Source organism: Mirounga angustirostris, unplaced genomic scaffold (assembly GCF_029215605.1).
Source record: "Mirounga angustirostris isolate CCGP_5_RB_7025 unplaced genomic scaffold, mMirAng1.0.hap1 SCAF_5, whole genome shotgun sequence".
Lineage (NCBI taxonomy): Eukaryota > Metazoa > Chordata > Mammalia > Carnivora > Phocidae > Mirounga > Mirounga angustirostris.
Window position 1 is genome coordinate 27,101,127 of NW_026991713.1, and position 23,775 is coordinate 27,124,901.

Below are 23,775 nucleotides of genomic sequence, written 5' to 3' on the forward strand. Positions count from 1 at the left end.
TGTGTATTATATAATATTATCGAATTTATGATAAATTTTTTGGGTATGACAATGGTATTGTGGCAATGTAGGAGAATATTCTTGTTTTTTTTAGGCAATACGATGTAAATATTTAAGGGTGAGGTATTATAATTTCTTCAACTTACTTTCAAATGGTTCAGTAAAAAGTATGTAAATGTGTACATCTATATCCATAAGTATATAGATGTATAAAGAGAAAGAAAATTTTCTCTGGAGCATTTGGAACATGGAAAATGCTAACAACTGTTTAGGTTCATAGCTATTCATTAAACTGTTCTTTCAACATTTCTTTTTTTTTTCTCTTTCAACATTTCTAAAAGTTTGACAACTTTCAAAATAAAAAGTTGGGGGGAAAAAGTTTGTGGAAGAAAACCAGCTAGCCAGTCTGCATGTTTTCTTCCAGTGAGTGTTTAGTGAGAAGTCCTCGATTTAACCTCACAGACACTGGTGCTTTTATCCTTTCAGAGACTAAGGGCTCACATGATATATTTAAGCTGATGGCCAGTTCTCACCTGGGAAATCCTTGGTTCTTTATAATCTTGCAGCTGAAAATCTGGAGTAGAAGATAGATGTGGAGAGAGGGCTTGTTCAAAAAAGGAAGCAATAAAAGAAACATGCATTTGAGAGGGCAACCACTAAAAAACCCTAAGGAAGTAAAGTCCTTTCAGTTTTCAGGATCTGTGTAAATTTAGTAGGAATCTTTTCTGCCTAGGTGATGAAGAATAAGAATTCCAGGGTAAAAATAATTCCGGAATTTTCACCTGGAATTTTTAGGGGAAATTAATTTAACTAGGAGAAGGAATTTCTTTTCAAGAATGGATTTATTAAGGACAGATGGGTCCTGGGGTCATTCTTCTTGGAGCTTAATTACCATGTTCTGAAGCAGTTTGAGATCTTAATGACTTGACTCATTCATATCCACTGGTGTCAAATTTAAAACCAACCACACAAAATGTTGGGGGCAAAAAGTAGTCCAGTAAACAAACTTATTAATAGAAATGAAATTCCACAGGGAACACAGATACACACAAGTCAGGGGGATATTAAATTCCTGTGATAAGTTAGCATGGATTAAGCAAAACTTTTTATAGTGCAAGTTCTTAGTATCAAATTTTGAAGCACAACAACATCTGATAATATAATTATAATATTTATATTAACTATTTCTAATAGGTTGCAAATAATGCTAAAAGGATATATTGACGGAAAACACTGGTTCACTCAATAAATAATTATTGGATACCATTCTGTTCTGAATTTGGGAATAAAGCCAGGGACATATCTTCCTGGAGTCTACACTCCACCAAGGTAAACTTAAATTATTACGTGATAAGCTACAATAGCAGCAAATGCTACAAAAGAGTAGTTTGTAGATCTGACATTTGGAATAGCTTAGATTTTGTGAGCACTAATAATCACAGAAGAAAATTGTCAAATGTAGAACTATTTTTAATATATTTAAAGTTTTTCTGAATTTTTTCATTGTACGAAGGCTTTATGGAGGCTTTAATTTTCTAAGACAACTTCTTAAATACTGAAGGTTTGAACTTTTGTTCTCTTGCTTAGGTCTCCCACCCCAATACTTGCAGACAGAGTGATTGACAGGGTCAATAGCTATGCATGTGATTGTTGGCAGGAAGGTTGCATGGGACATTGCTCACAGTCCTGTATTCCACCAGCATGGCAGTATGCCCAGTGGTTAAAGATACCAATACTAGTGTTAGATTCTTGAGTTCAAGTCCAGGCTCTGCCACTTGGTAGCTGGGTAGTATGGGCAAGTTACTTAACTCTCTTAAGCCCAGTTTCCTCAGCTGAAAATGAAGATAGTAATAGTAACACCCTCCTCAACACTTTTTTAATTTTAGCATTCTAAATAAGATAATGCAGATAAAGCATTTGGCAGAAAGTAAGTCCTCAATAGATTTTAACTATTTTTTTATTTGAAAATCTATTTGGCTTTATTAAGCAATTCGTGAATCACGCAGCATCCCATCTAGCAAGTGGAGGGGAGCTCCGTAGATTTTAACTATTATATGGTTACTCTAATTTTTATGACTAGAAGGTTGTCTGATCATGCCCACTCTGGGCATGCTCACTGGCTTTTTATTCTTATTTTTCAAGTTGAATGCAGGCAGATCCCTGATTTCACACCAAATGCATTAATTTTCTAGTCTTGTATACACACAGTAATCAAAGTGGGCTTTTACTGCCCTAAGGTCAAAAAACATAAAATTTTATCTGTAGTATGAACACCCAAATTTGACATAGGAAAAGAAGTTTGAGAGTATCAGAGATTAGTACAAGAAAGTGCAGGCTTTTAAAAGGCAAATACGCAAAGTTGAGAATGGTCTTTTCCCTGAATGAACGTCTGGAATGACTGCAGGTAGATCAGTACTCTCATGATACCAGCTAATGCCAGCTACTTCTGAGTCCAAGGGGGCTTTTTTCCTAGCAATTCTGGGAAATCCACATCTTTTTACTTTTGTTTTTTTTGATGCTGCCCAGTGTGACAGAGATGGCTAATTGCCACAATATTCATTTCTCCCTTCTTTTTTGTTAGAGGGCAGTGATTTTTAGTTGGACCGTTGGCTACTCAGAATATGGACTACATTTCCCAAGCTCCCTTGCAGCTAGGTGTGTGGTCATGTGACTAAGCTCTAGCCAAAGGGCTGTGAAGAGATGTGTTCTTGCAAGGGAAGGTGTACTTTCCTTTCTTTTCCTACTCAGTCAGGATGTGGATGTTGTGGTGAGCTACCTGGATCATGCAGATGAGAATAACACCCTAAGAAAGGTAGAAGGAACTCGAGTTTGGACGCTATGGAGCAGCCACATTATATGAGAGAAAAATAAACTTCTGTTTAAGTCATGGTTACTTGGTCTCCATTACTGCAATTTTATCTATATCATAAATAATACAGGCAGGAATGAATATGTAAGTAGAAGTGTCTTCCCAGCACGTGTCTCCTCCCCCCCCCCCCCGCCCCCAACCCTTGTTCTTTTGCCTGGCTTGAATCCTGGGGAATAATGCTGCTGTGTGGGTGTGGGTGTGTGGGTGTGTGTTTTGTTTTACTCCACGTGTGAGAATTCATTCGCTGAACACACACAGTATTTATACTGAGAGTTACAGGTATTTTACCTTGTATATACATATATACGTATACCTGTATATCAATCATAATTCCCATGTTTAATGAACATACAGTCTAGATTGGAAAATCTAATAGTATGAGAAATAATATATGGCCAAATGAACAAGATAATGGGCATTAGAAAGTTTCTGAAAGCCTGGACCATCATTTTCACTTTGAACCCAATGAATTACCTGTGAAAGTAGAAAGCTAGTCTCTGGAAGGACAAGGGATGGGAGTTGACTTCGTTTGGTTTTCCCCACTGTTTATAGAACACCCTACTCACAGATTTCTTTCAGTTCTGTGTCAGGTTGCCCCCTCCATGGTCTTCCGGTTCTTCTTGGGCACCCTCCTCTTCCCCACCCACATAATGCCCCCCGCTCCAAGCCTGGCCCTCCTTCATCCCTTTGTGTGAGGTAAGCAGCCAGCATCACTGCCCCACTTTCATAGACAGAGCAACTGAGTCATTTTGCTATTGTTGCTGGACCAAAGTTAACCAGTGAGTCATTCTAAAGTCCTAGAACGGGATCCTAATTCTTGTTCTTGGCACCATTTGCAGAACCGAATTAGACGGAAGGTACAAGAGGATGCTGGCCTTTGAACAGCTCAGAGAGGAATGCATTTGCGTGTGACTTGGTTAAAAACAAGGATTAACTCTCTCTTGAAACCTGCCCGCCTGAAAAAGAAAGGGGAGAAATGTATCAGTGTAACATCATCGTCATACCAAAAGGATGCTTAACTGCTCTCAAAATGTTCTGCAAGTTCTTTGGTTCATGCCTTCCTTGGTACTAGGTTTTTAAACAGAAAATATCTTGTTTGCAGTTGAGGCGATCAATTTTCTTCATCTTACAATAGTCGCATATGTGAATTTAGATCTGGGAGGAAACAATTTATTTCCTTCTTTTCACAAGAGAATCTTTAAAGTATCTAACAAACACAAAAATAAATTTTAAAAAAGTATCTAATAGACAAAAAATGAGCTTGCTCATGTATTAAAATTAGTAACACAAGCCATTCCAAACACAAGCTGTTCATATTTAGTAGGGAGATGCTTTTTATGTACCCTTTTCTGTATAGGTTAGAATTTCCTAAATTTTATCCTTTCCTGGGGTCTTTCTTTGCATCACATGTAACCCCATTTCTTCATCCTTTCACCCACCCTCCTAGCCAAGTTGATGAGAGGCACAGGGTGTCCCCACAGTAGTAACTCCGGATTTAAAAGTAGTAACAGTGTCAGTTTGAAGGCAGGTTACAGCTTTTGTATATTAAATGTAGTGACTTTATCCTTTGTTTCATAGCTATGGGAAAAGGGAACATTTTGGAAAGCAGAGAGAGGATTTCTTACGGGTAATCCAGGAACCCTTAAAGCTGTCTTTCTTAAAATTACCACCTGCAACAACCCTTTGGACTCTACCCAGACACCCTGAGTCAGGATCCCTGAAGATGGGTCATGGGATTCTGAACTTTAACAAACTTCCCAGGTGGTTCTTATATCCACTAACGGTTTGAGAATCTCTGCTCTGAGGAGTCTGTAGATGGTGTTGAGGGGCTTCATATACAAAGTGTGGTGCGAGTGCTCATGTGCATTTTTCTGAAGGAGATTCTCAAGGAGTTCTGTGACCCCAGAAAAGGTTACGTCCCTAAATGGCCAATAAATGTAGGAAAAAAAGTCCTATCTCACTTATTAGTGAGCAGGAACTAAAAAACATTAGTGAACAGAATGAAAAATCTGACACAGTGTTTGGCAGATATCTAGAAAAGTAGGAATTCTCATACATTGGTTATGAGAACTAATGGTTACAGACATTTTGGGGAGCAATTTGACAATAGCTAGCAAAATTTAAAGTACATTCTCCTTACAACCCACTTTTCAGTAAGTACAAACTCGTGAATGTATGACCATGTCTTGTTTAAGCATATTCTATGGGGTATTCTTTGTTTATAGTCGCAAAAAAATTGGAAATAACCTAAATAAAAGGTAATATAATTAGTGTTCAATTACTATAAAGTGATTACAAGGAATGATCTAAATCCACATATTAATAACTATGAAAATAGGGGTGCCTGGGTGGCTTAGCCGGTTAAGTGTCTGCCTTCAGCTAAGGTGATGATCCCAGGGTCCTGCACCTGACTCCGTGTCAGCGGAGAGTCTGCTTCTCCCTCTTCCTCTGCCCCTCCCCCCGAGTCATGTGCTCGCTCTCTCTGCTCACTCTCTCAAATAAATAAATCTTTAAAAAATTATGAGAATAATAATAGTTAATACATGTTTACTGGCACAGTTCTAAGAGTTTTGCATATATTAACAAAAATTCTGGATCTCAGGACATAATATTGAGTGGAAAAAGCACATCATAAAATGATACCCATTGTGATACTATTTATGTCTAAAAGTACAAAATAATGCCTACCTTATATGGTTTATCAATACACATGTAGTAAAAATATGGAAACATGGATTTCCCAAATATACACAAAATTCTCTGTAATTGTGGTCTAGGGTGGCACTAGAGAGGGCTTATAAGACTGGAGGCATTTTGGGCGCCTGGGTGGCTCAGTTGGTTAAGCGACTGCCTTCGGCTCAGGTCATGATCCTGGAGTCCTGGGATCGAGTCCCACATCGGGCTCCCTGCTTAGCAGGGAGTCTGCTTCTCCCTCTGACCCTCCTCCCTCTCATGCTCTCTGTCTCTCATTCTCTCTCTCGCAAATAAATAAAATCTTAAAAAAAAAAAAAGACTGGAGGCATTTCGATCTACTTCAATTTATCAGATATATGTCATTTTCAAAAGACCTGTAATTAACAAACACTTATATAGTACTGTACTCTCACAACCAATCAGCAAGTTGTGATGATTAATTTTATATGCCAACTTGACTGGGCTAAGGGGTATCCAGAGAGCTGGCAAAATGTTATTTCTGGATGTATTTGTGAGGATGTCTCTGGAAGAGATTAGCATCTGAATCAGAAGACTGAATAAAGATCACCTTACCCTATGCAAGTGGGCATCATCCAATCCATTGAGCACCCACAGAGAGCAAAAAGGCAGAGGAAGGGCAAATTTGCTCTTTGCTCGAGGTGAGGCATCCATCTTATCCTGCCCTCAGACATCTGTGCTCCTGGTTCTTGGGCTTTTGGATTCATACCAGGACTTACACTGTTGGCCCCAACTTTTAGATCTTCTCAGAATTCATGATAATTAGGGAATAGAGGGCTTGAGGTTGCCAGCCATGTGCCTTAAATTTAAGATTAGGAAAACTGGAAGAACTCCAAATATGCAATTTTGATTTAACAAAAGCAAGTGTCTTTCCCTCTTTCCCCACCCCACTCCATATTTTTAAAAAAATGCGGGGGGGAAGCCCAGGAAAAAAAAATTGGTTATGGCTACTCAGGTAATTCTCCTTTCAGCCAGATTTCAAATTTAGAGCTCTTTACTTCCAACTTCTCTGTCCTCTTTGATGACAGGATTAAGTGGATGTACAAGGACCTGCACATTTGGTACCAGCATCCTCCCAGTTCACCCCATACCTCACCCACGTGGACTCATCATCCTCATTTTTGTGCTGCCAAACTTTGCGCATACCACTTCCTTGCCTGGGAAGGATTTTCTGGTTCTGCTCGCCTGGAAAAGCCCAATCATTCTTCAAGAACCAGCTCCAAGGTCACCTCCTCTATGAAGGCTCCCCTGAGAGAGGAGGGAACTGTCGTCTATACACTCAGTTATTCACCCGACACATGCTTATTGAGTGCTGTCCGCACCCTTCAGCCAAGACCACCAGGAACATGCCAGCAATGAACTAAGGTGGGTTTATTACTCATTGATGGAAGGAAAACGTACTCCATGGGTCATCTCTGTAACAGAGTGTTACAGAGAACTTATTATAAGATTTGGGCTTTGGTTGGCTGATTTAGGGAGTGTCTAAGAAATCAAGAATCTGCTCTAAATTGGAAACCATCAGAGAGTGAGGGCAGTTCTATGACTGGGTTTGATGGGTGGCACAGTGACCTTGTTTTTGTCTTTGCATAGACAAAATTATGCAGTGACCTTGTTTTGTTGCACTTCATCATGGTTCAGAGTAAGTTTATCTGAGGTTGGTGTTCTGTGAGACTGTTCATGTGCAACAGGAGAACAAAATGGCCTGACTATGAGTGTCCGACCAGCTTGTAATACTATTACAGTCCACCTGTGATTATTTGTGGGTGTCGGGGGCTACTTTCTTTTTTCTTAGCACCTACAGTACAGCAGTTGTTGGGCTGTGATATTGTCTGTATGTCTGTTATATCACTCAGCATGTTGTATTGTGTAGCGACAGTGCTGGTATCTCTTGCCATTCGAACCCTCCCTGACAGTGAGGCGGCCATGGGATGTTGGTGGGACTGACCCCACCTCCAGCTTCACTGATGAGTCTTGATTTGTCTAGAACACCCCAGTGACTGGTTCTGGGATGGGCACTGCAGATGGTGTTTCCTGGAAATGGACACTGAGATTTGCATGCAGAATAGTTAGGGGGGAAGGCTCACAGGAAGGATGTAGCAGAGCGAGGGAAATCCAATGGCGCAGTGGGAGAGGTTGACCTGTTGTACGTTTGCAACAAAGGCTGTATCTGATCCTCTACGGGAGCTCTGGAGCTGGGACGTCCCTTCTGAGAGGTCTGAACTGAGACAGGACCAGGCTTTTGTACCCACCCATTGATCAGCCATTGGAGGCAGTTTCTTCCCAAAAGGGGCAGGCAGCTCCTTTGGGCTAGAGCAATGCCTAAAGAGGAACTCATTTACGAACCACCAACAACATCACTCCCAGCAGTGGGTGATGAGAGTTTCAATCCTGAAAGGAAAATCTAGGGAACTATGACAAGTTGTGTTTATGGGAGAGAAGATGAAAGATAAGATAGGCAAATGCCCATCTGATTTTTTAAGAAAGAGGAAGGTAAATTCTGCAAGTGGTCTAGTTTCTTGATTATCTCACATCAGGTTCTAGAAGAGATGTTGAAATCTTAGTGAAGGAGAAGAAGCAATGTTTACCAGGATATGCTCATTAATAACAACAAAAAAGTGCAAAAATAGTCAAGGGTTTGCATGATGTGACATGACCATGGAATTCAATGTAATGGGGATAAACGAAAGATACTGTATTTGTTTCCAAAACACCAATGGCACACTTTTAGGATGTGACACGGCTTAGCAATAGTATGTGTGACAAAGGCAGAGAGATTTTATTTGAAAATAAATCCAATTTGAGTCACCTATGTGATGTGATCATGAAGAAAGCCACTGCAGTCCTGGGTTGCATTAAATTAAGCTTAGTTTGGTCTTGTGACTTACTGATTGATGTGCAAGTCTTATCTGATGACCTAAACAGAAACAGATCCTGTTTGAACACCCATTTTGAAAAATTAGTTGTCCTTCCTCCCTCAAACCTGGCAGAGTCTTATTGAGAAACCAGTATGTGTGATTCAGTCAAGGGTAGTACCTGCTTATGGATCACATTTGTGGCTGCATGGCGAGTAAGGTCCACCCAGGTTCAAGTGATCTGTCTGTCTATTCATGTGCCATTACCATGCTATATTAATTATAGAGGCATTTTGGTATATGACTATCTGAAAGAGCTAGTCCTCCTGCATAGCTCCTCCTTTTTAGTGTTTCTGAGAAGATTTTTGTTGGTGTCGGTGATCTATAGGTTCCTATCCTCTCTGACCCCTATCTCCTCATTTCACACGAGTTGAACATGGGTGTGGATGAGAAAAAGGAAACAGTGCTTCTGGGCATTCACCTCTGTCTCTCTCTCCCTGCCCCTACACTCCTCTTTCTCCAAGAGACTTGGTGAATGTGGGCTCTGTTGACAGACAGACACAATCTGACTTCCATTCTTGGCTCAACTGCTCATCCCCTGCAATCCTGGACAAGTCCCCTAAAATCCCTAAGCCTCAGTTTCCTCATCTATAAAGTGGGCAAATGACGCCTTCCACAGAGTGAGAATGAAGGGAAATGATATGCAGAAAGCACTTAGCCCAGAGCCTGGTACAGAGAAGGGGCTCCATAGATGGCAGCCATGTTCGCTGTTGTTCTTGTAGCAGATGGTGCTTTGTTATTATGGTTCCTGTTATTGTTAGCATCAGCGACTCCTTTATTTCCTTCCTTTTGATTCATGCATTTGAATGGGGAAAAGAAAGACATCTCCATTTTATCTAACCCTTCCTTGAAATCTAGCTTTTCCTTCTAGTAAGAATGCAGGCAGCAGACTGCAGTGGTGTTAGCATTGTGACTTTGTCACCATAGAAATCACAGATCTTTTCATATTACCTGATAGTCTCAAAACGTCTCCCATTGCTCTTTGAAAGGACAGTAGTTATTTGACCCGTCATCAGATCTTAGTACTTAAAGCACTGATGAAGGAGTACAAATATTACTATGACATACTGTTTAAATATTTGATAACCATAACAATGTAGTTGTTTTCTTTTATAGTTCTATGTATTTAAAACCTTATTATGAGAAGGTGTCTGTGGGCTTTACCTGCCTGCCAACAGGCACCATGGTGCATAAAGGGTTAAGGGCCCCTGCACTGGGGCCATGTTGCCTCTTCTGGCTGGTCAGCTCAGTTGGTTAAAGAGCAGTGAAGGTCACAGGGTCAGTTCACCTCACTTCATTCTATTCCTCAGCCCCAGAGGCTGGGCAGCATGTCCAGAGACACAGAACAGGGTAAGACCCACCAGAACAAGCCCATCTCTTTGGCAGGTAACAGAATGTCCTGTGGATGGCGGATTAGGCTTGGCATAGCATTATGGGAGGGGTGGGCTATTTGGATATGAAAGTTGATAGTTGGCAAAACATAATAAAGGGAGAAATGAATCGCTTGTAACTGATGGTAGGCCCTGTGACTGATCAGCAGTTCTTCATTCTGACTGTCTCTCTCAGTCCAGGCTTTTTGTTCTCCGTCAAGTAAGAATACTTCCTATTCCTTTCTGTCCTCATCCCCACTCATCTCTTTCTCCATCTTGTCTTTGCTTCTCTCTCTTTCTCTCATTTTCCTCCTTTTTTCCCCTTCTCTAATTCCCTTTCCCCCACTTCTTCAGGAGAGAAGCAATAGAAAATTCTGAATTTAGTATTGGGCACAGAGTGGACATTCTTTTCCATGCCTGACCTCGTATTCTTGACACTGACACTTGGCTTTGAGCCTGTCCTCGTGCCCCTTGCTGTCATCACACACCCATGCGTGTGTGCAGGCAGACACACACGCGCACACTCTGCATCTCTTTCTCTCTGACACACACTCACACCTCAGAAAGATTATATTTATAATACCCTAGGGTATTTCCAAATGCCAGTATTCGTTTTGGGAGCACACTTGTCTCTGTTGCTTGGAACAGACTGAATTTTCCACTGGCTCAGAGTTTTGAAGTTCTTCCGGCTGAGGGAGGAGTGAGAGACTCCAGGGGACCAGCCATATGTCAGAGCGCTATCAACTTTCTGCTCAGAGGGTCGTGCTCACTAGAGCAGAACATTTGTTGAAGGATTCACAGCCGCATCTGGCCCAAGCAGCTCATGTTGGGTCTTTTAAAATAAAACTTGCTGGGGGACAGGGCTTCTAGAGTGGAGAGACCAGGTGTCGAGTGAGAATAGACCCTACCAGGCTGACACAGGCCATCAGAATAGATGTTTCTGAGGCCCAGAGAAGAGGAGGGTTTTGAAACCAACAAATCCCCAAAGGACAGATTATAAGTTTCACTCAATGTCTGTGCATTAATTGGAATTCACTTTCAATTTGGAGTGGCAGCTGAAGGCTCTCATTTCTCAAAACTGGAATCAAGGCTGCCTTTATGCAAAGGCAGATTTGAGCAGTTCCTCTCCTCTTCCTTGAATTTAGCTGTTCCATGAAATATCCTTAAAGGAGTTCAAAAACAGCCATTCCACAATTAGAGCTATGGCTTGAAATCCTCATTCCTGTGAGAGTTGACTCACTGACTTTAATTCACACTAAAGTGTGAATGACTAACCCAAGATTCTTTCCTTTCTTGCAAACAGGTTTATTAAATAAGAAATATGGGTAAGAAAAAAAAAAAAAGAAATATAGGTAAGAGAGACGGGGAGAGGTTCACAGAGAAAGAGAGGAAGGGAGAGAGAGAGATGCAGATGTCTGAGAGGAAATTGGATGGAAGGACATAGAAAAATGGGATACTGGAGATTTTGTAACTTTATAAATTTTTTAACTTTATAACTTTATGGATTTCAGAGTCTGTCCCAATTAATTTTCAGGAGGCCATTACTTAGCTTAATTATGGATAAGTTTTTAGCACTCACTTTCAAACTGGACTTTATATTGATTGGTTTTCTTAGCCTCATATGAGAAGCTCTTTAGTGGGTAAAATGGGAAGATGGCAAGAGAGAGGAGGAGGCACTGAAATGAATCAGAACCTTTGGTCAGAGGATGATGTTTCATCACCTTCCATGTCATTTCATCAGATGTCATTTCAAACCAGTTAAAAATGCTCTTCCCTTCTACTTCACAGTAAACAAATCTAGGGAGAATTCTTTCACTTCCCCAAATCACCATTCTTTAAGTGGAATTTGTTTGAACAGTTTGATATTGATTTCTAGTCCAGCTTCCATTTGGTTCCTATACAGGTCACTAAGCAAAAGGGAATAATATGATGTCACATGTTTCCACATATAAATGTCACCTGATGTTAGCTGTTCAGTGAGCTCCGAAGTCAAAAGAAGGGTTACCGCCAGCAGAGAAGTATCACTTCCCACACAGGATGTGCTGTACCACACGTACATGTATCGCATTCATTAAGCAGTTCCTGGAGGTTTTCATGAACTCGTTAGCAGGGTGTGTGTAAGCTTTGCGGGGAAAGTCACTTTATACTCAGCCCAGCTTCTTAGCTCCCTATGCAAGAAGGTCAAGGACGTGGAAGAGGAGGAGATGGGTCCCAGGGCACCCTCGGCCTTGAGAAGCTTCTCCCTCTGACATCTGGAAGGGAAGAGGGTGGTTGAGTTCAAGGTTGCTGCCCTCAGACAGAGAGCCTGGAGAGAAATTTTCTTCAGATTCCTCTCCCTTTGGCATGACAGTGAGGCTCCAGCTCCAGAGTGGTGGGCTTGGTCTCTTTCTGTTAAGTTGGAAGATAAAGGTTGGTCAGAAATGTCTGTCTGATTAATTCCTAGTCTTTTTGACTTTAAAGATGAAACTGCAACATTTTAGTACTGTCAACTCAAGCATTATATGTTTTATACTTGTCTGTTTTATTATTTTCTTGCTTATTCTGGACAATAACATCGTTTCCTTTTTACTGTTCAGTCTGGACATACCTCGTGATCTCCCATTGTAACTCTCGCTGACATTTATCCTGAGCTTTCACAGTGGCTCTCACAGTGTGGTCCCTGACCAGCTGCATCAGCATCCCCTGCCTGGGAAGTTAGAAATGCAAATTCTCAGACCTTATCCGGGATCTAAAGAATGGAACCTCTGGGAGTGAGGCCAGTAATCGGTGTTTCAACAGGCACTCCAGGTGGTGCTGATAGACCCTCAAGTTTTAGAGCCACTAACTTTGAGTTAGTGAGTTTTTCATTCGTTTAGTAGCAACACTCCTACATGTATTCTCTCAGATGTCACATTGACCCACCTCTGCTTTAGAGCGGGAGAAATGGAGGCTTAGAGATGTGATGGGGAGGGTCCAGAATCAGGCTACTCTCCTCCTGGGGTTTTTCTTTCTCCTCTGCATTTCAGAGTTTATCACAGGATGCCTCTGCCTCTGCTGGCCCAGGGGAAGGGAGCTGTCCTAGAACACCACTCAGAACACTGCCCCCACGGCCTCAGGAAGGATCGCTGCTCAGGCTGTTGAGAGACAGCTGATTGACAGCTGGCCTCATCTGCTACCTCGGCATCCTGGCTCCAGGGAGCTCTCCTTCTCCTCTTAATCTCTGTCCCCCTCTCTCTGTGCTGTTGCACCTGCCGAGATCAGCGGAGCCGCTCTGGCTGCCTGTCTTTGGAGAGGAGCTGTGTGGTCTGAGAAAGTTGGGTGGATGGAAAGGCCTGCTCTTGGAAATGGGCTCTCTTCAGGTTCAAAGTCTTGGGAGTCTGTCCACTAGGGCATGGGGCAAAAGCTTGTGTGTTTATATAGGGCATGGACTTGGAGTCAGGACAGGAGTTTTAGGAGCAGAAAGGGGATTTTGTTGTGTTTTTGTCTTTATGCTGATTCTTTCAGGGAAGTTGAGTAGTGTGATGGAGAAATCTATGACAAGAGAAAAAAACCAATTGTAGTGAAGTCAATGTAGGTTCACTTTCACTTGTAAATATATTACTTCCATTTGTTGTTACACCATTCATGAGTTTCATACATATAACCTTAGATTGAGAATCCTTTTTATGAACAATCGTTGTTGCTTCCTTTCAGTGAGGCTCAGAAGCTTCGTAGCTGTCAGTGTGGTGTAGGTTCTGGCTGCCATTCACAGGGTAGGTGGTGGCCTCCTGTTAGTTGATAATTACTGATGGACAACATGTGCCCCTCATTCTGTGGCGCCCACACACACAGGCACACACATGCATACACACACGCACTACACACACGGAACCCCTTATGTCTTTTTAACTTCCAAAAGTCTTTGTACATAAAATTTGCCTTAACCTAAAGTTTAAATAAAAATTCTGAAATAATGGATGAAATCCATTCAGGCAGCTTGATGGTTTAAAGCAAGGCTGATCTTCCTGCTTTTTGAAAAGCTTATTTCCAGAAATAAAGCTAAGTGGGCAAAGGAAGACCTATTTGTCCCTGCTGACTAGGAAACAAAACTGCACATATTAAATGATGTCTCCAAGGTGCTATACTGCTTGGAAAGAGATGCCATAGACGCCCAGGCTTTTCATGTTAAGACTGAACACATAGTCACGATGTGAATTAGGCAAGGCCATGGTAAAATTGACTGAAAATGAGTCAGCAGGACTTTGTAAGCCATTCCTTCCCCTAATAAAACATCTCCCTCCCTAATAAAACATCTCTTTTCTCTCTCTTTTGACCTTGAGCAGTCTGTAAAGGACAATGTTCTTCCTTTGGGATTATCTAATCTCTAAGAGAAAGTGCCTTTGCCCTCATACATTGCTAGTGGGAATGTAAAATGGTACAGCTGCTGTAGAAACACTTTGGCAATTCCTCAATAAGTTAAACAGAAAGCTATTATGTGTGTTTATGACCCAGAATATTCCACTCCTAGGTATATAATCCTAAGATCATTGAAAACGTACATTCATACAAAAACTTGTACATGAATGTTCATAGTGACAGTATTCATAATAACTAAAACGTGGAAACAACCCAAATGTCCATCAACTGAGGAAAAGATAAATATTGTATCCATACAATGGAATATTACTCCACCATAAAAAGGAATGATGTGTGGACACATGCCATGACACGCATGAACCTTGGAAACATAATGTTAAGTAAAAGAAGTCAGAGACAAAGGGCTGCATACTGTATGATTCTGTTTGTATGAAATGTCTAGAACAAGTAAATCCATGGAGACGAAAAGTAGATTAGTGGTTGCCAGAGCCTAATGGGAGAGGAGAAATGGGGAGTGACTGTTAATGGTAGTGAGCTTCTTTTTAGGGTGATGAAAATACTCTGGAATTATATAGTGAAGATGGCCATACAATATGATTATACTAAAAACTCCTGCATTGTGTACTTTAAAATAGTGAAGTTTATGGTATGTGAATTGTATCTCAGTTTTTAAAAAAGCCTTAACAAGATTCTGCCACTTTATTTTATTTTTATCTTTTTCGATTAAGACAGGTTAGTAGAATGCCTCTCAACCTTGGCCCCTGAGGAAGTGAGCTGAGTGCTCTCTTTTGCCCTTCTTGATCTCCTGTCAGATATGGAGTGCTGGAAATGGAGGAGCAGATAATGAGAACTCAGAGGAGTGCAGGAAAGAAATAAAGAGTTGGATGGGTCAGCTGCAGTCTTTAGGAAAGAGCTGTACTCTGTCCATTTACTCAGTCAACAGGATCCCCTGGAGCCTTTTCATGGGCTGAATGTTGTGTGATTATTAACATGAGTAAGACCAAGTCTCTGCCGTCATGAAGGTTAGGTTAAGACAGATGTGTTAAGGAAACAGTCATAATTCAAAATGATCCACCTACCACAGGAATGTCCTAGAGATTCTGAATTGACAGGAGAACTTGTGGAAGAGATTGGAGTGGGGAGGCTGTCCTCCCAGCCTTATCAACAAGAATAAAGGGGCAGAAGTAGGAATGGTGGTGTGTGTTTGGGGCGGATGGGGAAATGGCCAGAGTTTCATTGACATCCTTAAGGCAAGTAATTACTCAACTCTGCTTTATCTTTTGTAAAACTTCTTTCTAAAGGTTATATATGCACTGGCAAAAGTTGTGAACAATACAAGAGGGAACACAGTGGATAGTCATCTCCCTGCACCCTTTCTTCTAATTGTTCTCTGCAGATGGAACTGTCTTCAGATAGTCTTAAATAAAACTTCTGACCCCAGCCAACAAAACCCTACACAATCTAACCCCTGCTTAGACTTTACCAACCCTGCTGAATTGGGGGGTGAATTGTGTCACCCCCCCACCCCCCAAAATTTATATTTTGAAGTCCTAAACCCTAATACCTCAGAATGTGACTGTTTGGGGGAAATAGGGTATTTAAAGAAGTAATTAAGGTAAAATGGAGTGACACGAGTGGGCCCAAATCCAATGTGACTGGTGTCCTTTTAAGGAAAAGAGATTAGAAGAAGGATGGGCACAGAGGAAAGACCATTTGAAGACAGAGGGAGAAGGCAGCCATCTATAAGGCAATGAGAGCCATTGGAAACTATTTTTTTTTTTTAAGATTTATTTATTTATTTGAGAGAGAGAGAGAGAGGGAGTGTGAGCTAGTGGTGGGGAGGGGCAGGGGAAGGGAATTTTCAAGCATACTCCCTGCTGAGTGCGGAGCCTGTTGCAGGGCTTGATCCCACAACCCATGAGACCAGGACCTGAGCTGAAACCAAGTGTCTGAAGCTTAACCTACTGAGCTACCCAGGCGCCTTGCCACTGGAAGCTTTTAAGCAGGGTGTCTACAGATCTGATTAATGTTTGGGAGTTAGTTTCTCTGGAGATTCCAGCAAGGAGAACTAAAGCCCCACTGGCCCCAGGCCCAGAGGTGATCTTCCCTATTAACCCAGGGCCTGGATTAAATTTTCTTTATGCTGTTCACTGTTCTTGTTTTTCAGCAGAGTTTGCACAAAAAGAAAACAACACAGTCAGGATAGCATGCTTCAGTACTCCAAACAAATTCTGAAACACATAAAGGTTCAACCATAAATACACATTTTGCAAGACTCTCTGATCTATTTATGTCACAAAAATCTTGTAAATAGAAGAACTGGATCAACAGCAAACAGCCATTGTTGACTTTCTACGAGTACATTGGTTATCATGATGGCTTGTGTGCCACAGGATTGTTATGAAGAGAGATTTCTGTGTGGGGGTGTCTTTCTGTGCTCATCAGTGGATTTTGTTTTTTCATGTGGGTCAAGATCTCTAGCCATAAACAAAGAGAAAATGTTGGCCTTAGAAATATCTACTTTACTTGGTTAATAAGCAGAGCCGAAACTGGAAAAATAATTTTGTTTTGTAAACATAAGCTTGTTGTTCAGTTAGTGCAAAGCCTAACGCTTGCAAAATGCTAAGGGGACGTGGTCCCCATGGGCTAGCGTTTAAAATGGCTTTGGAAGAATAGAAACAGCAGCCCTGTTTATTGTGCAAATGTAGGGAATGTCAAAGCCAAATCGTCAAAATTATTTTCAACAACCAAATGCCATTTATGAGCTGTGAGGTACCTACTTCAACAAAACTCTTTCAAGTTTAAAGGGAGAAAAATCTCTTTTTATGCCTCTAAAGACAGCATCAAAATTAACATCTGAGTTATAAAAATAGTCCATGAAACAGATGACTTGATTCTATGACTTGATACTTTACCAGATAAAATTCCAAGTGAATCTCTCTTCTCTTTTGCATTTTTAAGAGCTGTTTCCCTTCTCTGGTTTGGTCCTCTGGTTAATGTGTTGAGGCAGGCCCTTGTCAGCCAGATGGAATATAATCTATATTTAGAGCTTCCATTAGCTCTTCCGCGTGAATGTGCTACCACTTCCTAATTTCAACACAAATATTCTATGAGAGTGGATTGCCATTTATGTTATTGGTGTGTAATAAAGTCAAATATGCTAATATATCTTCTTTTTCATGGAGCTTTAAAAAAAACTCATGAATATTCCCTTTTTGTCGGTTACCTATTGATAAATGGGAAGTTGTTAACTTGGTAACATTTGCCAGCTTTCAGACTGGTCAGCCTTAGTTCTGGTTTCTCTCCACATCCCTTCCAAGCTGGTTTGGATGCTGTTTAATACTTTCTTTTCAGTTTGTGGGAGTTCAGCAACCCAACTAACCTTGAGAATGGAGGAATGAGAAATGGAACCAGTCCATCTTTGGCAAAAAGGTTCATTTTGCCGGAGAAGTTCTTTTTCTCTAAAGTAAGAAATTATTGTGTTATCCCAAAGGCACAGCTATTGTGCTAAAGTGCTGCAGAAAGCTTCATGCTGAACTTTTCTCAAATCCACTGAGCGTTAATGAAAGTTTGAGGGTAGTAGAATTCCAAAGAGAAGTACTCTGTTTTTTATCACTGTTTCCCCAAACAATATAGTGGAAAGCTCCGATGATGATTATAAAAATAACAACTCCCCTTGCTTGTGCTAGAAAGAATATAAAGCGGTTTCACAAACTTTCTGCATTAAATCAGAATAATCCCCCTGGTGTCCTCTGGCAAAGACCTCTTCGGGGCTAATGGAATGCTGGCATTGTCATCAGGATCCTGGGAGTGAGGCCTTGGGCCAGGTCTGGGATTTTAATAAACATAGCATAAGGAAAACCTTCTGGAATCAGAGTCTTTAACAAAACAAAACCAAAACCTAAGGCTACAATTATTCAAAGGCTTATTTGGATCTTGGAAAGGAGATGAGGAACCTACAGAGGGCTTTCTGTGTCGGCTGGAGAAGGCAGAGAACCACGTTCAAGCTTGTTCTCAATCATAGCAGCTATTCGTACTCAGTAGGAATATCGGCTATGTGGTTTGTCACATGAACGAAAAGATCAGGGCTTCAGCGGAGTGGCCAGAAAAATTGGGCTGTGTCATTTCCAGCCACTGGGGTCAGCACAGAAGATCAGACATGGATGTCGACTGTTTGCTCTGTTACAGCTCAGCAGAGACAAGCTTCTTGCTACCATGTCACATGACCCCTGGTTGGAGATGATAAGTGAAGACCCCAGGTCACACCAATAATTCTCAGTCCCAGCTCCTGCTGTTTTTATGGTGCCTTTGTTTTCCCCTCACAACTGGCCTGCAGCCACTGCTGGATGCTACTTTTCGGACTGCTTTTCTCCACGTCCCTCCTGGGCCTCAGTGACTCTTGACTCTGATTCCAGTGTGTGGGTTCCCCCCCACCCCGCCCCCTGCCATCTCAGCGGTTCTCTGACCCCAGCTAGGTGTCCTACAATTCAACTCAATTCTGACAGTATGTGCCCGGAGATAGTGTGAGATCCTATAGGAAAGGGTTCAGTCCCGCTGCCATCTGGTTCCCAACTTGCGGTGCCAGGCGCAAGCCCAGGTTGTCACCTGTGCTTCTGACTGGCTGGCTATAGATTGGAGGTTCCAACAACTCCCTTCTTGGGTTCGTTAATTGGCTAGAGTGGCTTACAGGACTCAGAGAAACATTTTACTTACTAGTTTATTAGTTTATTGTAAGAGTTTATAACTCAGGAACAGCCAGATGGAAGAGATGCAAGGGCAAGATATGTGGGAAGCGCTGCAGAGCTTCCATACCTTCCCGTCTCCAGGAGCCCTGTCTCCCAGCACCGTAGTTGGGGCACACAGGTGCAAGAGCACCTGGCTCAGGGGGTCCCCAACAGACTAGGTTCGGCCACTTGCCACTGTCAAAATCCAAAGGCAGGGAGATGAGCGGGGGTGAAACAAGAAAGGGATTTATTTCAGTGAGACCAGACACAGCGGACTAGTGTCTCCAAAGCGCTGAAAATACTTCTAAGTTTCTGTAAGGAAAATGTGGGACAAAGGTCAGTGAGTACACGCAGGTGGGCAATAAAGGTCAGGTTGATCATTGTCTTGGGGTCAATTACTTGGGGTCTTGCTGGCTCAGGTTAGTCCGTACTGCCTGAGGGGGCAGTTTCTGTTCCCATCACAGGGTGCTTTGTCCAAAGGGTCTTTTGCCTGAGTTAAGAGATAAGCTGGAAAGAACTTAATCAATTACAAAGCACAGACTGACGTCAAAATGGAGGTAGTTGACGTCCTCCTCCAGCACCTCCATGCATACACCCACCTGAAGGTCTTCAAAGCCTGTCCTTTTGGGTATTTACGGAGGCTTCATTACACAGGCATGATTGACTCAATCAGTGGCTATTGGCGATTGATTCATCCTCCAGCCCCGCCCCCTCCCCAAAGGTTGGGGTTGGGGGTGAGGTGGGACTGAAAGTTCTAACCCTCAAATCATACCGTTGGCTCCACTGGCAACCAGCCTCCAACCTTAGGTGCTTTCCAAATGTCACCCATTAACATCACAAAAGACACCTAGATCACTCTCATTACAGGAAATTTGAAGGGTTTTAGGAGGTCTATGTCAGGAATGGGACAATGACCAAATATATATTTCTTGTTATAAATCACAATATCACAGCCTGTCTTTCTGAAATTGTCACCTAAATGTTGCCATTCCCCTGGGTGTGCCCTATAAACCTATCCGTTCTCACTTTATCTCTAGATCAGAACTCTTTCTCTGGGGGCGCCTGGATGGCTCAGTAGTTAAGTGTCTGCCTTCAGCTCAAGTCATGATCCCAAGGTCCTGGAATCGAGCCCCGTATTGGGCTCTCTGGTCTGAGGGAAGCCTGCTTCTCCCTCTCCCACTCCCCCTACTTGTGTTCCCTCTCTCGCTGTGTCTTTCTCTGTCAAATAAATAAATAAAATCTTTAAGAAAAAAAAAAGAACTCTTTCTCTGGTTTCATAGATGTCTCATAGTCAGCATGATTGATCTAAATTCATGATGCTCCCACCCCCGAGATTATGTCTTCTCCTGAGAGCTGCGTCTCTACTAGTGACCGAGATTCAGTGTGCTTGTGATATTCCAGGCTCTGTTCCAAGCATCTGACATGCTTTACCTCATTTCACCTTTGCGAGACTCCAGTACAGAAGGTACAGATATTCTCCCATTCCACACATCTGAACACAGAGTGATTTGGTACCAAGCCCCAGGTTCAACAGCTAGTTGTGGGTAGAGCTGGGGTTTGGCTGCAGGTTGTGTAAACCATAACTCTGCTGTACTGCTTGCTGTTTGCATTTCCCCAGGTCAGAAACCCGGTCAGCCTTTTTGATGCCTCCTTCTCCCTTGGTTGCCACTTCCAATCCCATGCCTGTCCCATCACTCTTACCTCCTGAATAACTTCACTGTCACCACCACTGTCCAAGCTATTGCTTCCTAAATGGACACACGCAATGGCCTCCTAATAGCTCTTCCTACCTTTCTCTCTTTTCTCCTTCCTGCCCCATGTACTTCCCACATTACAACCAAAGAAATCTCTCTAAATCATAAATTCAGTTGTGTCCCTCTGCTAACTAACATGCTCCAGTGGTTTCCTATTGTCCTCGGGTCAGAGCCTGTTAAAAGATAAACTGGGGCATAGTAAAAGTTTTTAAAGTTTATTTGAGCAAAAATCCATTCAAATTGGAATAGAATCCCAAACTGGAAGTGTTTAGGAGCACTCTACCAACAGGAGCCAGGAGAAAGACTTACACAGAGCAGGTGCAGAAGCAAAGAAAGGAACTTACTTGATTGGCTGAATCTTTAAGCCTAGTTGGCTGTTTGTGATTGGTTGTCCTTAAGTTTCGATTTCTTAACTTTGAGGCATTTACAGGCTTAGATTTAGGTTTGCTTATGTCAGTCACCCTGGCATTTAGAGCCACTTCAGTCTAATGGCCTCCTTTTAAAAACTAATTTAACACCCTTAACATTACTTAAAAGGCATGGTCTGGCTTTGTTCTCCCTTCCAGTCTCATTCTTCTTCCCAGACTCACCCCTCACCTTGTGCTGTCCATGTGTTCTGGTCTTTCTGAACCTCTTTCCTTTTGTGGTTTTTAGAAGGACACCTGCTGTCTCTTACCTCTTGGCCACTGAGCTGTCTGTTCCCCTTGCCTGAAACACCTTTCCCTTCTGCTTTACCTGGTTTACTTGTACTCATCTCATCCTTAAGCTTTCAGGATCTCCTCCCTAAGATCCTAGCAAGGGAATTTGGGGCCTTGGCTATGTGTTCCAGAATAGCTGCCACTTGCTGTGTGCCTGGTTCTGTTTGGAGCATTTAATTTCACAACAAGCCTGTGAGGTAGGTACAGTTATCATGTAGCAGATGAAGAAGTGGAAGCACAAAATGTTTCTGTCATAGTCCATCAGGAAAACCGATGCTACTCTAGTAGTTCACCAGAGGAAATTCGATACAGGGCTCTACCACAAGGGTATTGCAAGAGCACAAAAGGCAGATAGTAGGTCGGCAAGACAGCCTGGGAAGGAGCAATAGTAGGAAGCTGCTGCTGCAAGTTACAGGGATGGGGTGGGGTGCAAGAGGGAGGTGATGTCACCAGAGCTGAGGTTCTGGGGCTGCCCAACAGGAATTGAACCCAGGGGGAAAGAAAGGAATTGGAACCCAGGAGGAGATGCAGCCATGCTAGAGTGGCTGCCCCAAACAGAGAGGGAATGAAACACCCTGACATTTCTCTCTGCCAGTGCTTCCCATTGGCTGAGCTAACGAGACACTCAGTGGCTGAAACGTAGTTCTCAGAAGTCATGGGGAAGATGGGGAATGGATCGAGAGCAAATTGGTAGGAGACAGACCCAGAGAAGTTAAAGTAATTAGCCCAAGGTCACACAACTTCTAGGGAGGGCCCAGATAGTTTGTCCCCAGAGTGTGCACCCATAATGACTGCTATGTATTGCCTCTCTGAGAATCTTAGGCAAGGCACTGAATCCCTCTGCCTTAGATGTACAAAATGCAGATAATAGTAGTATCCTCTGTATAGGGCTATAAAAAAGATTAAATGAATTAAAATGTGTCAAATACTTTGGACAATGCCTGGCATAACATATGCATAGTCAATTTTGGCCACCATGACAGAGACAAGTATCTCAGGAGAAGGCAGTGGTCTGCGGGTGGAAGCCATGCCCAGTACTGTTGTAAGCTTTTCCTCTAGAACGTAATCGCTAATCTCCATTTTACAGATGATAATACTGAAGCCCTAGGAGTCCGTGTTGTCCTAAGTGACATAGCAAAAATGGAGGTAGGACTCAGGAATTAGATCCAGAGCCTGTGTGTTTAGCCACCATATTGAAATTCCTAGATAATAGACAGCTAAACTGAAGAGTGTGGCACAGTCTATACCTTTTGCCTCTCTTACCTTAGCACTAGCTCAGTGCCTGGAGCCTGGAAGGTACTCCCTGCATGTCTGCTTCATGAGTTTTAAATGGGTTGAAGATTTGCTGGTGCGCAGTGAGAGGGAATGTTTCCAGACTCGTTTCTGGACTTCTCAGTCAGCTGTGAAGTGTCCAGTCATGAGTTGCAGGCACAGCCTCTCTTCAGGGATGGATTCTAGGTTGTCTTCATAGTTTATCCCCAGGAATCCCAACCTTGCCATTTTATCTAGTCCTGGTCTTCTTCTGACTCTCCCTTCCCAGAGGCCATCCAGTTTTCTACCTCACTGAGTGTTCCAGGTGACCAAGGCTAAGAGTCAGAATGGGGAAAATTGCAACGGGACAATGTAAGAGAAAATAAAATGGGGTAAAAGGTCACCATTGGAGAGTTCTCCAGGACACTTAAAGATCATAATTTGGAAACACATCTGGACGTACGATGGGACTGAGAATTACTTCCTTGCTAGGACACATTATTTCTATTTTTATCTGTGTAATCGACTTGGTGTATGAAGTGGAAGCAAATCACTCTTCTCTGCCTGTTTCCCCACATAAGAAGACAAAGATAATTGCCACCAAATGTTGGAAAGGCTATACTGGATTAATTACTGCCTCAAATTTTGGCATGAGGATATTGGCTAAAGCTCAGTTTTTGATCCATTCACAACAGTATGCTTTGGGGATGCTGCCCTTCCTAAATTTTCTCTTATCTTGCCAGCTGAAAGAGTTGGTCTTCTTGTGAGATGCCAGTCTGTATTTATTTAGCAAGTAATATGAATTATGTACCTGATAATGGTTCCCTTTTTCCTTTGGCAGTGTACAAAGTGCTGAGTCAAACTGCTAAGTGCTTGGAAGCATGTAGAATTTTCAAGGCATATGTCCTAACCTCGCCACGGCCATGCGCTTTCTATTCTATTTTCTTTTCTTTTTTTTTTTTTAAAGATTTTATTTATTTATTCATGAGAGACAGAGAGAGAGAGGCAGAGGGAGAAGCAGGCTCCCAAGGAGCAGAGAGCCCGATGCGGGACTCGATCCCAGGACCCTGGGATCATGACCTGAGCCGAAGGCAGACGCTCAACCATCTGAGCCACCCAAGCGCCCTCTATTCTATTTTCTTTGCCTCCC

The 23,775-nt window shown here is 42.3% G+C and overlaps 1 long non-coding RNA gene across 8 annotated transcripts in view; it reads left to right on the top strand.

Moving 5' to 3' along the window:
• Nucleotides 1–23,775, top strand: part of LOC123841063 (uncharacterized) — a 284,524-nt gene that overhangs the window by 158,805 nt on the left and 101,944 nt on the right. For all 8 annotated transcript variants that reach the window (XR_010411401.1, XR_010411398.1, XR_010411399.1 and 5 more), the window contains one exon: nucleotides 6,610–6,946. This is a non-coding gene — a long non-coding RNA (uncharacterized LOC123841063). The remainder of the gene's footprint in view (nucleotides 1–6,609; nucleotides 6,947–23,775) is intronic.